At 37.5% G+C, this 11,178-nt stretch overlaps 1 pseudogene; it reads right to left on the bottom strand.

Moving 5' to 3' along the window:
* Positions 1–3,736: 3,736 nt before the first annotated feature.
* Positions 3,737–4,287, bottom strand: LOC138155679 (large ribosomal subunit protein uL24-like; annotated as a pseudogene).
* Positions 4,288–11,178: the final 6,891 nt, after the last annotated feature.

The following is an 11,178-nucleotide window of genomic DNA, read 5'->3' as shown; positions in this document are numbered from 1 at the left end:
AGAGAGAGAGAGAGAGAGAGAGAGAGAGAGAGAGAGAGAGAGAGAGAATGGCTAATATAGGAATTTGTTTTGCCTGACTATGCACATTTGTAGCATGGGTTTTGTTTTTCTTGCTTTCTCAATTATGGGGGAGGAGGAGAGGAGGTGAGAGGGAGAGAAAGCAGACATGAAAACAAAATAAAACTTAACTTAAAAAAGAATCTGTTCTAACTTGCTTCCTCCACTAAGAAAGGAAGGAGTGTAAGAGGAAGAGGCAGCTAATTCTTCAATATTTTTGCAGAGATTTTGAAACAGACAAGAGTTATGTGCTTTATCTGGTATGTTTTACATCTAATTTCAAAACTCAGCTCTTGTGAAAATAAATTATTCTTGTGTCAAAGCTGAGAGAAAGGTGGGAGAATGGTATTAGAGCATGAAGAAATAATCATAGTAGACAATAACTTTACTATAATGAGGTGATTGAACCCACAATGTGTTCCCACATTATCAGTTATCTTTTATTCTCCTAAGTCTTTCTATGCCTGCCAACTCAAGCAATTTCTCAAAAGCCAAAGCTTTCTAGGAAAATGTTTATGAACTGATGCAAAGTGAAGTAAGCAAAACTAAGAAAACATTATACAAAATAACCACAATAACATAAATAAAAACAACACCAAAACACAGTTATGATTACTAACTCTGTAGTTCCCTCCATCCTATTTCCCATGTTCATCCTTCTTTCTCTCCTTATACCACCCCATCCTTCCTCAAAAGTGTTTTGTCCTCCAATCTACCCTCCTTCTATCAGCACTCTGCTTCTCTTGTCCTCCTCCTCTCCTATTACCCTTTGGGCTAAGATAGATTTCTATGCTCAACTGAGGGTGTATGTTATTCCCTCTTTGAGCCAATTCCAATGAGAACAAAGTTTAAGCATTGCCTGACACTTCCCCCACCCCCGTACCAATCTTTCCCTCCACTGTAAAAGCTCTTTTGTGCTTCTTTTATGTAAGATAATTTACCCCCATTCTATCCCTCCCTTCCCCCTTCTCCCAATGTATTCCCCTTTCTCATTCCTTAATTTTTTTATATCATCCCATCATAATCAACTCACACTGGCATCTTCTATGTGTACTCCTTCTAACTGCCATAATAGTGATAGGAGTTACATCTCTTTTGTCACTTCGTACAATATAATAATATCTCATCATATTAATATACTATACTTTGTTCATCCATACCCCAGATGGATGAGCCTTCTTAAATTCAGTTTTTTTCCTTTTCTTTTTTACCCACTTCCAGGACCAGAAAGTTTGTTTTGCTTGTGACTATCTTTTCCAAGCATCTCTGCTTGTTTCCCTGTTTGATGGTTTTTTTTTTAAACAAAATTATTGAGTTTATTTGTGTATGTTCAGTCCTCCTTTGTCTATTCAGATAAAAGTAAGGTTCATCTAAAATGCCCCTCTCTATACTCTTCTCCCATGCTACAGTTATGAGAAATAGCAAGCTCTACCTTCCATCTCTTCCTTTCTACACTAATATATTCTTTTTACTCTGCCTTCTATTCCCCTTCTTATAACCCTGAGAACACAACCAGCCCATTCCTCTCTTTTTTTTACTTTGAAGACATTGAGATCTGAAGAGACACTTGTTTCTTTTCCCACTATTAAAATATTAGCCCCCCAACATCATATAGCTTCTTCCAATTGCACAAATAAATTTACCTTTCTAGGATTCTCTAAACTTTTGTATAAGCACTTCAAAGTTATTACTCATCTCTGGTCCTCTCGTCCATTAAAGATCCAATTTTTTTATATTAAAGGTATACTCATATCCAGTAAGAGTTTACCCCTTTGCAGGATTATTCTTGATTGTAAGCCTATATCTTGTGCCTTTTATAATATTGTATCCTAAATTTTCATTTTTAGTAGAAGCTACCACACCTTATGTGATTAGAGAGGACAGGAATGAGAGCAATATATACTGAGTCTGGGACCAGATTATAAAGTGTTTTACAAGTCGAGCAAAGATATCTTATCTTACAGGCAATTAGGGAGTCACTGAAATTTTTGAGTAGGGATGTGATATGGTCAGACTTGTTCTGTAGGAAGATTGGTTCATTAGCTTGAATTGTCATGGGGTAAGGGATGGTAGAGGTTTGAGAAAAGAAGAACACTTAGCAGGTTTTACAAAGAGTCCAGGAATGAGGTGATGAGGGCCTTTATTGATAAAGAGACAGATGTGGGAGACATGTGAGAGATGTTAAAATGACAAGGTATAGAAATACTGTGTATTGGGGATGAAGGAAAGTGAAGAATAGGCATTAGTGGAGGTAGAAATCTGTGAGATTAGAAGGATGCTAGTGCCATCAATAGAAAAGGGAAGTTCAAAAGAGAAATAGATTTGACAGACTTGGAAAGAGCTTCAAAAAAAAAAAAAAAACAACAAACCATGCTCCTATGTTGCAGAGTAAAGTAGTAGATGTTGTTGTGATTGATTTACAAGTATAGATGATATGAGAAAATGGGGAACTGGTCAAGTATGTTTTTCCAATGAGGAAACTAGCTTTGGGAACTAGTTTTAAGAAACTTGTTCAGAGTCACCTACAGAGTGGCTATTAGAACCAGGATTCACACATAGGGTTTCTTGTCCCACTACTCAATGCTACAATAGTAGCCAAAACTTTTCTTAGAATTTGCTACTGATATGCATCTGGTGACACATACCTGGTCATATGTATGCTTTTGTAGCCCAACCTCACATATGAGACAAAGATACCACAGGTGAAGCTAATAGACTTTTAAAAATGTCTCCAGAGCCAACCAAAGGGCATCCTATTGAATATGTGGTTGACCAACCTGAAGAAGTTACAGAATGTCTACACTTATTCCATTCTCTCCATGGTACTTCCTTTGCAGATTATCATTTTTCTGGAAACAGCTCCCTATCATCTATTGTTAATGTAGAAAGATGCCATCTCAGATAGTATAGACATGTACCAGAACCCAATTACAATAACTACTACTTTTACTACTGCTGCTGCTGTTGCTGTTGCTGTTGCTGCTAAATATCTAGCATTTATATAGAGCTTTAAGTTTTGCAAAGCACTTTAAATTTATTATCTCATTTTATTCTGGCAACAACCCTGGGAGGTAGGTGCTATAATTATCTCCATTTTAAGGATGAGGAAATTGAGTCTAGATGACTTTAAGTGACTTGTTCAGGGGTGCACAGTTAGTGAATGTTTGAAGCTGCATTTGAATTCAGGTTTTCCTGTCTCCAGGTCTAGTATACATACACATTTTTAAAACCAAACTGTTTATAATGCAGCTTTTCAGTGTTATTTACAATCTTCCCCCCCCCCCCGTTCTGCTATGTATATGGAAATTCCAATTATATTTTATGTTTATTAAGTTCATAATTCTAAAAAGTAAAATTGAGATTTCAAAAAAATCAGTAAAAATAATACTAGCTCTATGGACCATTAGTATCAATTTTGTGATTAGTTTGTGAGCTCCTTGAGAGTAGGGACTATTTGCTCATAGCAGGCTCTTAATAAATTCTTGTTGACTGACTCATTTTGACAGAGAGGAAAAAGTACTAAGCTTGGAACCAAAAGACCTGTGTTCAAGTTCTAGCTGTTATATTTATTAATTGTAAGGCCACAGCCTTGTCCAGTGGTATGCTGGTAAATGTTTACAAACTAGCTCTCAGAAAACCATGATGCACATTTAAATATGATCATCTGTATTAACATCACTTTTTTTTAATTTTCATTTTTAATTACAACTGTACAACAGACCATTTTATTCTTGCATCTTTTCAATGGTTTCTTCCTTATATTTGCCCTTCTCCTTTCCAACTTGTCAGGATTTGGCTTTACGCTCAAGAATCTTTTTGCGATCTTTGTCCAGTTTTAGTCTGGTGATAACTACCTTACTAGGGTGAATTCCCACATGGACAGTTGTGCCATTAGCTTTTCACGTTGTACACGTTCAATGTAGATGAAGTATTTCTTTCTGTAAACCTGAACTACCTTGCCAATTTGCTGACCTTTGTAGTGTCTACGAATCACCTGGACCTCGTCGTCCTTCCGGAAGGGCATCGAGCGCACGTTGTATTTCTGCCTCAGCTCTTTGGAGAGCGGGGAGGACATGATCTTGCGCCAGATGTGCGAGGGCACATTGAAGTGTCTCTTTCGGTTCTTGCTTGGCTCCGAGGTCACGAATGGATTAAACTTCATTTTGGCAAGCGGGACCACCCGAAAAGAGACACCTGCGCCGCCTGGTACCGGAGTTAACATCACTTTCTTAGGTCTAGACAACACAAAAATAAATCAAGACTTGATTTGTAGTGTTTGTCAATTTCCCAAAGTGTAAATGCTGACACTGGGAATGTAATCACTGGTTCTCAGAACTCTATGAACTAACTTAGCACACCCCTGGACTTCACTCAACCTGTGAGAGCCTCAGTCTCTTCATGTGTAAAACAAAAATAATTATACTTACACTCTCTATCTCACAGGGCAGTTGGGTAGAAACAGTATTAAAATCATGAATGTACTGTATAAATGTGAGTGGTTTTTGTTATGTACTTTATGAGATTATTGTGAGAAAAATGCTTTGTAAAACTTGAAGCATCATAGAAATAGAAGATATTAATGACCTCTGCCTGATCTTAGATAACGATGATTTTGTAACTCAGGACATTTTAGGCACAAAAGAAAGATTTTTCTTTTCTATGAGTACATACAGTCAATCTGGCATCAATCCAAAATGAAAAACAATATATACCAATGGGTGTACGCTGAGAAAATGGAGAAGTATTTGGCTGTGCTCTTTACATATTTCTGAGAGCACTGGTTGTTCTAAGTAACTTAGGAAATGATTATAGGTTGGGGAAGGAGGGGGACAAAGGAAGGGGTTTAAGTTTCATCTGTCAGCCAAAGTTTAGATATATTACTTTCCTTTCTTAGTTAACTCCAGACTCTTTCCTATGTAGAAAGCATTGTCATTAACTAAGCAATAAGATAAACTCTCCCAGTAATTATACAGTTGAAAGGCAGCAAGATGTAGTGAATAGAAGGCTAACTGTGGAGTCAAAAAGACCTAGGTTCAAGCCTTGCCTCTGACACATATCAGCAGTATAATTATGAGCAAATCCTTTAACTTCTCACAGTCCCCAGGCAACTAAGACTCTAAGATGTGGCTGATGTTCCTTTCTTTTGCATTGGTGGAAGAACTTTCCATTCTAGAATTCTACTGACTCGGTGAAATCACAGGTCTGAACCTCCCTTCCTCTCTCTCTCCCCATGCATTCATTGTTAAAATAGCACAAGGAGCAAATCAGGGAAAGGACCCTGGCATGGTTCCTTGAAATGCATAGAAGGGATCTGTCCAGCCAGAAATTTGCTGTAGAGCTGGAAGTGACCTCATGAAGTAATCATTTTAGTGCATTCTCCTCTCAAAAGGAAGGAAATCAGCATTGAGTAAGCCCAGCCCAGTGTTGAGCACTTTACAACTATTATCTCTTTTGACCATGACAATAGACTTGGGAGTAGGTGCTATTATTATCCTAATTTTACAGATGAGGAAACTGAGGCAGACAGAATGAGTTGCTCAGGGTCACACAGGTAATAAGTATCTGAGGCCAGATTTTACTTCAAGTCTTCTTGACTCCAGGCCTAGAAGCAATGACCTCTGTTAAATTGACACTATTCCTGGAGTAGGACAATTAAATCGAGGCAGCAACATAGTAAATAAAAGCCAGGTAGCAGTACACTCTTGATAACATAGAATACGCAGAGTTATTGATTTCCTTCTGTTGGGAAAGCAAATATAAAGCCTAAAAGTCTGGAATTATTGGGAAAGGCCCATTACACGTGGGGCTATCTCCAAAGGGACCTGGCTGCAACTTACATTAGGATTCCATACATAGCCCAGAATAATCCTCAGTTGGTTTATTCATCCAAACGAATTAATCACCACATTAAAGTCAAGTTCACTTTAAGTTTATAACTCCCTTCATTGCTGCTCACAGACTATTCATTTCTGGGTCACAAAATAAAGGATGTTTTCTTTCAATAAGAACATGATATTGGATTTGGACTTAGGATTTCACCAAGACAGGGAGATCACCATATACAGACCAGGATATTTCTCATGATATTGGGCTGTTGGACAAACCTGTCAAGAGTAGCTAAGTGCTACTGTTTTCCTACCCATTCTCTGCAATTTCAAAAAATATACAGTCTGCTGAGCAAATGCTTGGTTGTTCTCTGGAGTATTCCAACCCTTCAAATGAAAACATTTAAATAGCAGTTACCTATGGTACTTAGGAATTAGAGCTGTAAGGGATTTTTGATCCCATAACCCAGGGGTGGGGAACCTACAGCCTCGAGGCCATATGTGACCCTCCAGGTCTTCAAGTGCAGACTGCACTTGAAGTTTGGATTTGGCAAAGGGCTGCACTTGAGGACCTAGAGGGCCATATGTAGCCTTGAGGCTATAGGTTCCCCACCCCTGCCATAACCCAATTTCTAGCAAAATGAATGCACTAGCCCTTCCACTCTCTAGCAGCACCTCTTCTTCAAGCTTCCTATTGTCTTGGCTCTAAAGGCTTCAAGCTCCTAAATAACTTTCTACAAGTCATAACTTTCAAATAGAGATATAAAATTTCTAAATTTACAAAAACAAAGTAAATTGGTGAGAAAAAAGAAATACAATGCCTTTTTCTTTTAAAAAAATTCTTTACACATCCACAGTCATTTTAGTTAAACAGCATATAAGTACTATATATAATGGGTATTTGGATCACAGGAACATTGATCTAAATCTGTAGGGGGCCCTAGAAGTCATCTGGTCCCACCCTATCAATTTTACAGATGAAAAAAGTTAGGTCTAGGCAAGTGAAGAGTCTTGTCCATGGCAATAACTGACAGAGCTGGGACTCTTTCCATTATGCCACACTGGTCTATGTATAAAATGATTAGGTCTAGTATATTTATTTGTAAATGTAAGAAAATTAGAAAAAAAAACACCTAGGAAATTTTTTGAGAAACTTTTTTGGAAAAGGGTATTTTGTTTTCAAATTTAGATGGAGGAAAATTATTCTGTGGCTACCATTTTACTTAATTTAATTTATTTGTGTATTTGTTTGATTATTTTAAAAATACTTTATCAATGCCTTTTTATTTTTATACTATCTTTCCTAATAATCTATCTTTTCCATAATAATAATATGTTCAGCAAAATTGATATAACTGTAATTGACAGAGTGGTAATATGCCATAACTAGTCATCATCTTTCTACAGAAAAGAAAAGAGGTGTGTTTCAGCATTAGCTATTTGCAACCAATATTGATCATTGCCTGGCTTTAACTCTGGTTGGTTTGAGTGGCATGGCACTACATGTTGGCCTTAGAGTTAAGAAGACCTCAGTTCAAATTTGACCTTAGACACTTTGCTGTGGAACCTGGGACAAATCATTTAACATTTCTCAGGCTCAGTTTTCTATTCATTAAAATAGTGACAATAGGGGGCTAGGTGACACAGTGAATAGAGCCCCAGCCCTGGAGTCAGGAGGTCCTGAATTCAAATCCAACCTCAGACACTTAATGCTTACTGATGACCTTGGGCAAGTCACTTAACCCAATTATCCTGCCTTGCCCTTCCAAAAAGACAAAATAAAAATAAAAATAGTGACAATAATAGCATCTACCATATAGGAGATTGTGAAGATCAAATGAGATAACATGTAAAATGCTGTTTATTTAATTAGTTAGTATCATAATTTTTAGCATCTCATCTCAGTATAGTTACTATTTGAAATATCCATAAGATCATAGATTCAGAACTTTAAGGAACCTTAGTGATCATTTTGTTTAATTTCATTTTACAGATGAGAAAACTGAGGCTGATGGAAGCTGATTAGTAGAGTCATTCCTTCAACTTTTGATGCAGTGTTATTTCTTGTAACCACGCTACTCTTACACCTTTACAAAGTTCAGGTTCCTAAGATTTAAAAATGGATCTAGGGCCAGCCCTTCTCTAAATACTATGAAGAAAAGGAGAAGTCACAACTGATAATTTTTGTATATTGGCACAGTTTCCATAAGATTTATAAATTCTTCTGGTGCTTTTTGCAGTGGATTGGGATTTGAAATCATTGAAGCCCCCCCCCCCCCCCAAGTTCTAGGGCTATTTTGAATGGGTTGGCTTTTACTTTGTCTCAGTGGAAAAGTGGTTGCTACTACTTCTAAAAGAAGTTTAGTATTAATGGAGTTAGGAATTAGGAAACCTGTGTTTGAATCTTAGCTCTGCCACCATCTGATTGTATGATCTTAAGGAAACTGATGACCTGTGAGGTTATCTGTAAATGAAGGGTTTTGGCCTAAATAATCTCTAAGGTCTCTTCAGCTGTAGCAATTTATGCATCTATAAACTCTGAGAAGCTGGAATCATGAGAGTTAGAAGTCTGATTAGAAGCAGGGTTTGGGGGGGGGGGTTAATTGGGGGGCTTGGTACAGTTGTTAAAGCCCTGATTATCCTTCCCTATTTTGCTAGGATTTTTTTTTATTTTCTTGCCAAACAAGTATCATTGTGAGGAAATAGTTCTTAGGGCCCACACCTCCAGGAGGTTGAATGTATATACAGAAATGCTTTAACTGCCAATATGATAACTTAGCTGGGAGCTCATAGCACAAAGGAATGATGCACCCACAGCCTCTTTTAAATAATTTCTACAAGAACTGTTGTGCATCTAGGAACCTCTGGTTTAGTTCTACAGTATAACTCTTTGAAAGAATCATATAAGAAATTGCTAAGGGCTGAGAGGTATGTCTGATGATGTCATCAGCATGTGTGTCAAGGTATTTTACAGATAGCTTTTCCAGGTCGCAGTGGTACTTGTCCTTTAGCAGCTCACAGAACTGCTTGGGTAAGCAGTGGGCAAAGGTTCATGCTCAACTCCATGGGATATGCTTCAGTCTATTTCCTACTACTTTTAATGTTAGTATCTTATTAATAAAACAGCCTCTATGATGAATTCTTGCTAAGAAGTATGCTAGGCTATTGAGCAGCTTAAAAACTACTTCAATTGGGGCAGACAGGTAGCACAGCGAGTAAGAGCACCGGCTCCAGTGTTGAGAAGACCTGGAGATCGAATCCCGGGCTCAGACACTTAGCACCCACCCAGAAACACCTGGCTGTGTAACCTTGAGCAAGTTACTTAACCCCAATTGCTTAGGGGCGGCCAGGTGGCTCAGCAAGTAAGAGCACCGGCTCCAGTGTCGGGATGACCTGGATCAAATCCGGGCTCAGATACTCAGCACCACACCCAGAAATAACTGGCCGTGTAACCTTGAGCAAGTTACTTAACCCCTATTGCTTTAAAAAAAAAAAAAAACTACTTCAATCTCTAGGAGAAAGGACCAGCTATAAGAGGTCATTGGTGGAAGGAGAGTCACACGGTGAAGAGAAGAATCTAAGACTTAGACGAACTAATGCAAAGTGAAGTGAGCAAAACCAGGAGATCATTGTACACAATAACAGCAATATTGTATGATGATCAACAGTGAATGACTTAGCTATTGTCAGCAATACAATGATCCAAGAAAATTCCAAAGAATTCACAATGAAAAAAATGCTATCCATATCTAGAGAAAAAAAACTAATGGAATCTGAATGCAGATCAAAGCATACTTTTTCTTTACTTATTTCACTACCCCCCCCCCCCGCTTTTGATCTGTTTCTTCTTTCACAACATGACTAATATGGAAATATGTTTTACATGATTATACATATATAACTTTTATCAAATTGTTTACTGTCTTAGGGAGGGGGGGAGGTGAGGGAAGAAGGAAAAAAATTGTAACTCAAAATTACAAAAAAAATGAATAGGAATGGCTAGGTGGCTCAGTGAATAGAGCACCAGACCTGGAGTCAGGAGGACCTGAGTTCAAATCCAGCCTCAGATACTTAACACTTACTGGCTGTGTGACCTTGGGCAAGTCACTTAAACCCAATTGCCTTGCCTTCCCCCCTCCAAAAAATAGTAAAAAAACAAAAACAAAAAACCCCCACACACAAAACCATGAATGTTAAAAATTGTCTTTACATATAATCGGGGGAAAATTTTTTTTTAAGAAAAGCATCTAAGATGCAGAAAAACTTTTGTTGTTAAGTCACCAGCTCTGAACAATTGGCACCATATAACTCAGTGTCTTATTAGGGACCTATTCCTCTGGACCTTTGAAACTCACTCGGACTAATTTTTTAAATTTAATTTTATTATTTTAAAAATTAACAACAATTTATTTTCTCCCCCTCTAACCTGACCCCACTCCCATTCAACAAAACAAAAGAAAAATATTATGATAGATATGCACAGCCAAGCAAAGCAAATGCTTACATTGACCATGTCCAAAAATATGTATCATTCTGAATTTTGAGTTGATCACTGCTCAGTTAAAAGTTTAATAATGTAGTTTGTCTTCAGTCCTTTGAAATCATGTTTGATAATTGTATTAATCAGAATTCTCAAGTCTTTCAAAGTTGTTTTTTTTTTGCCTTTATGATCTTGTTATCATATATGTAATTCTGTTCTCCTAGTTCTGCTTAATTCACTCAGCATTTGCATACAGGTCTTTCTAGGTTCTCTGAAACCATCAATTTTGTCATTTCTCATATTGCAATAATATTACATTACATTCATATCCCAATTCATTTAGATATTTCCCAACAGATGGGCACCCACTCATCTTACATTTGTTTCTACTACAAAATGAACTGCCATTTTTTGAACATCTGGATTTTCTCTTTCTTTTAAAAGTAAATCTTTTTGAGGGATATAGGTATAGTAGCTCACCTAGACCTACTTGAGGCCCTTAGAGAAGTCAACTCAGGTCAGACCCTACAGCCTTCTTTGAGTTGGGAACATAACACCAGTTGGATGCTGCTGTGAGCATGAGCTATGTCTCTGGTATGCAGCAAGCTGGTACACTGATCCAAAATATGCTGCAAAAACTTTGGCTCCCCTCCTGAATGTCATACAGTTAACTCGCAATTATTGCAAAAAGACTATCTATTTCCTGGATTATCTACTATGATCTTTTCATTCCAGGACATCTTCAAATCATTTTTCCTCTACTATGAAATTTCCTTCCAGGTTTCCTCCTTCAGCCGTAAGGATTTGTTGTTCAGG

Source organism: Petaurus breviceps, unplaced genomic scaffold, assembly GCF_028583685.1.
Source record: "Petaurus breviceps papuanus isolate PSGF00001 unplaced genomic scaffold, PetGlider_PUasm1.0 98, whole genome shotgun sequence".
Taxonomy (NCBI): Eukaryota; Metazoa; Chordata; class Mammalia; order Diprotodontia; family Petauridae; genus Petaurus; species Petaurus breviceps.
This window is presented reverse-complemented; position numbering and strand designations above follow the sequence as displayed.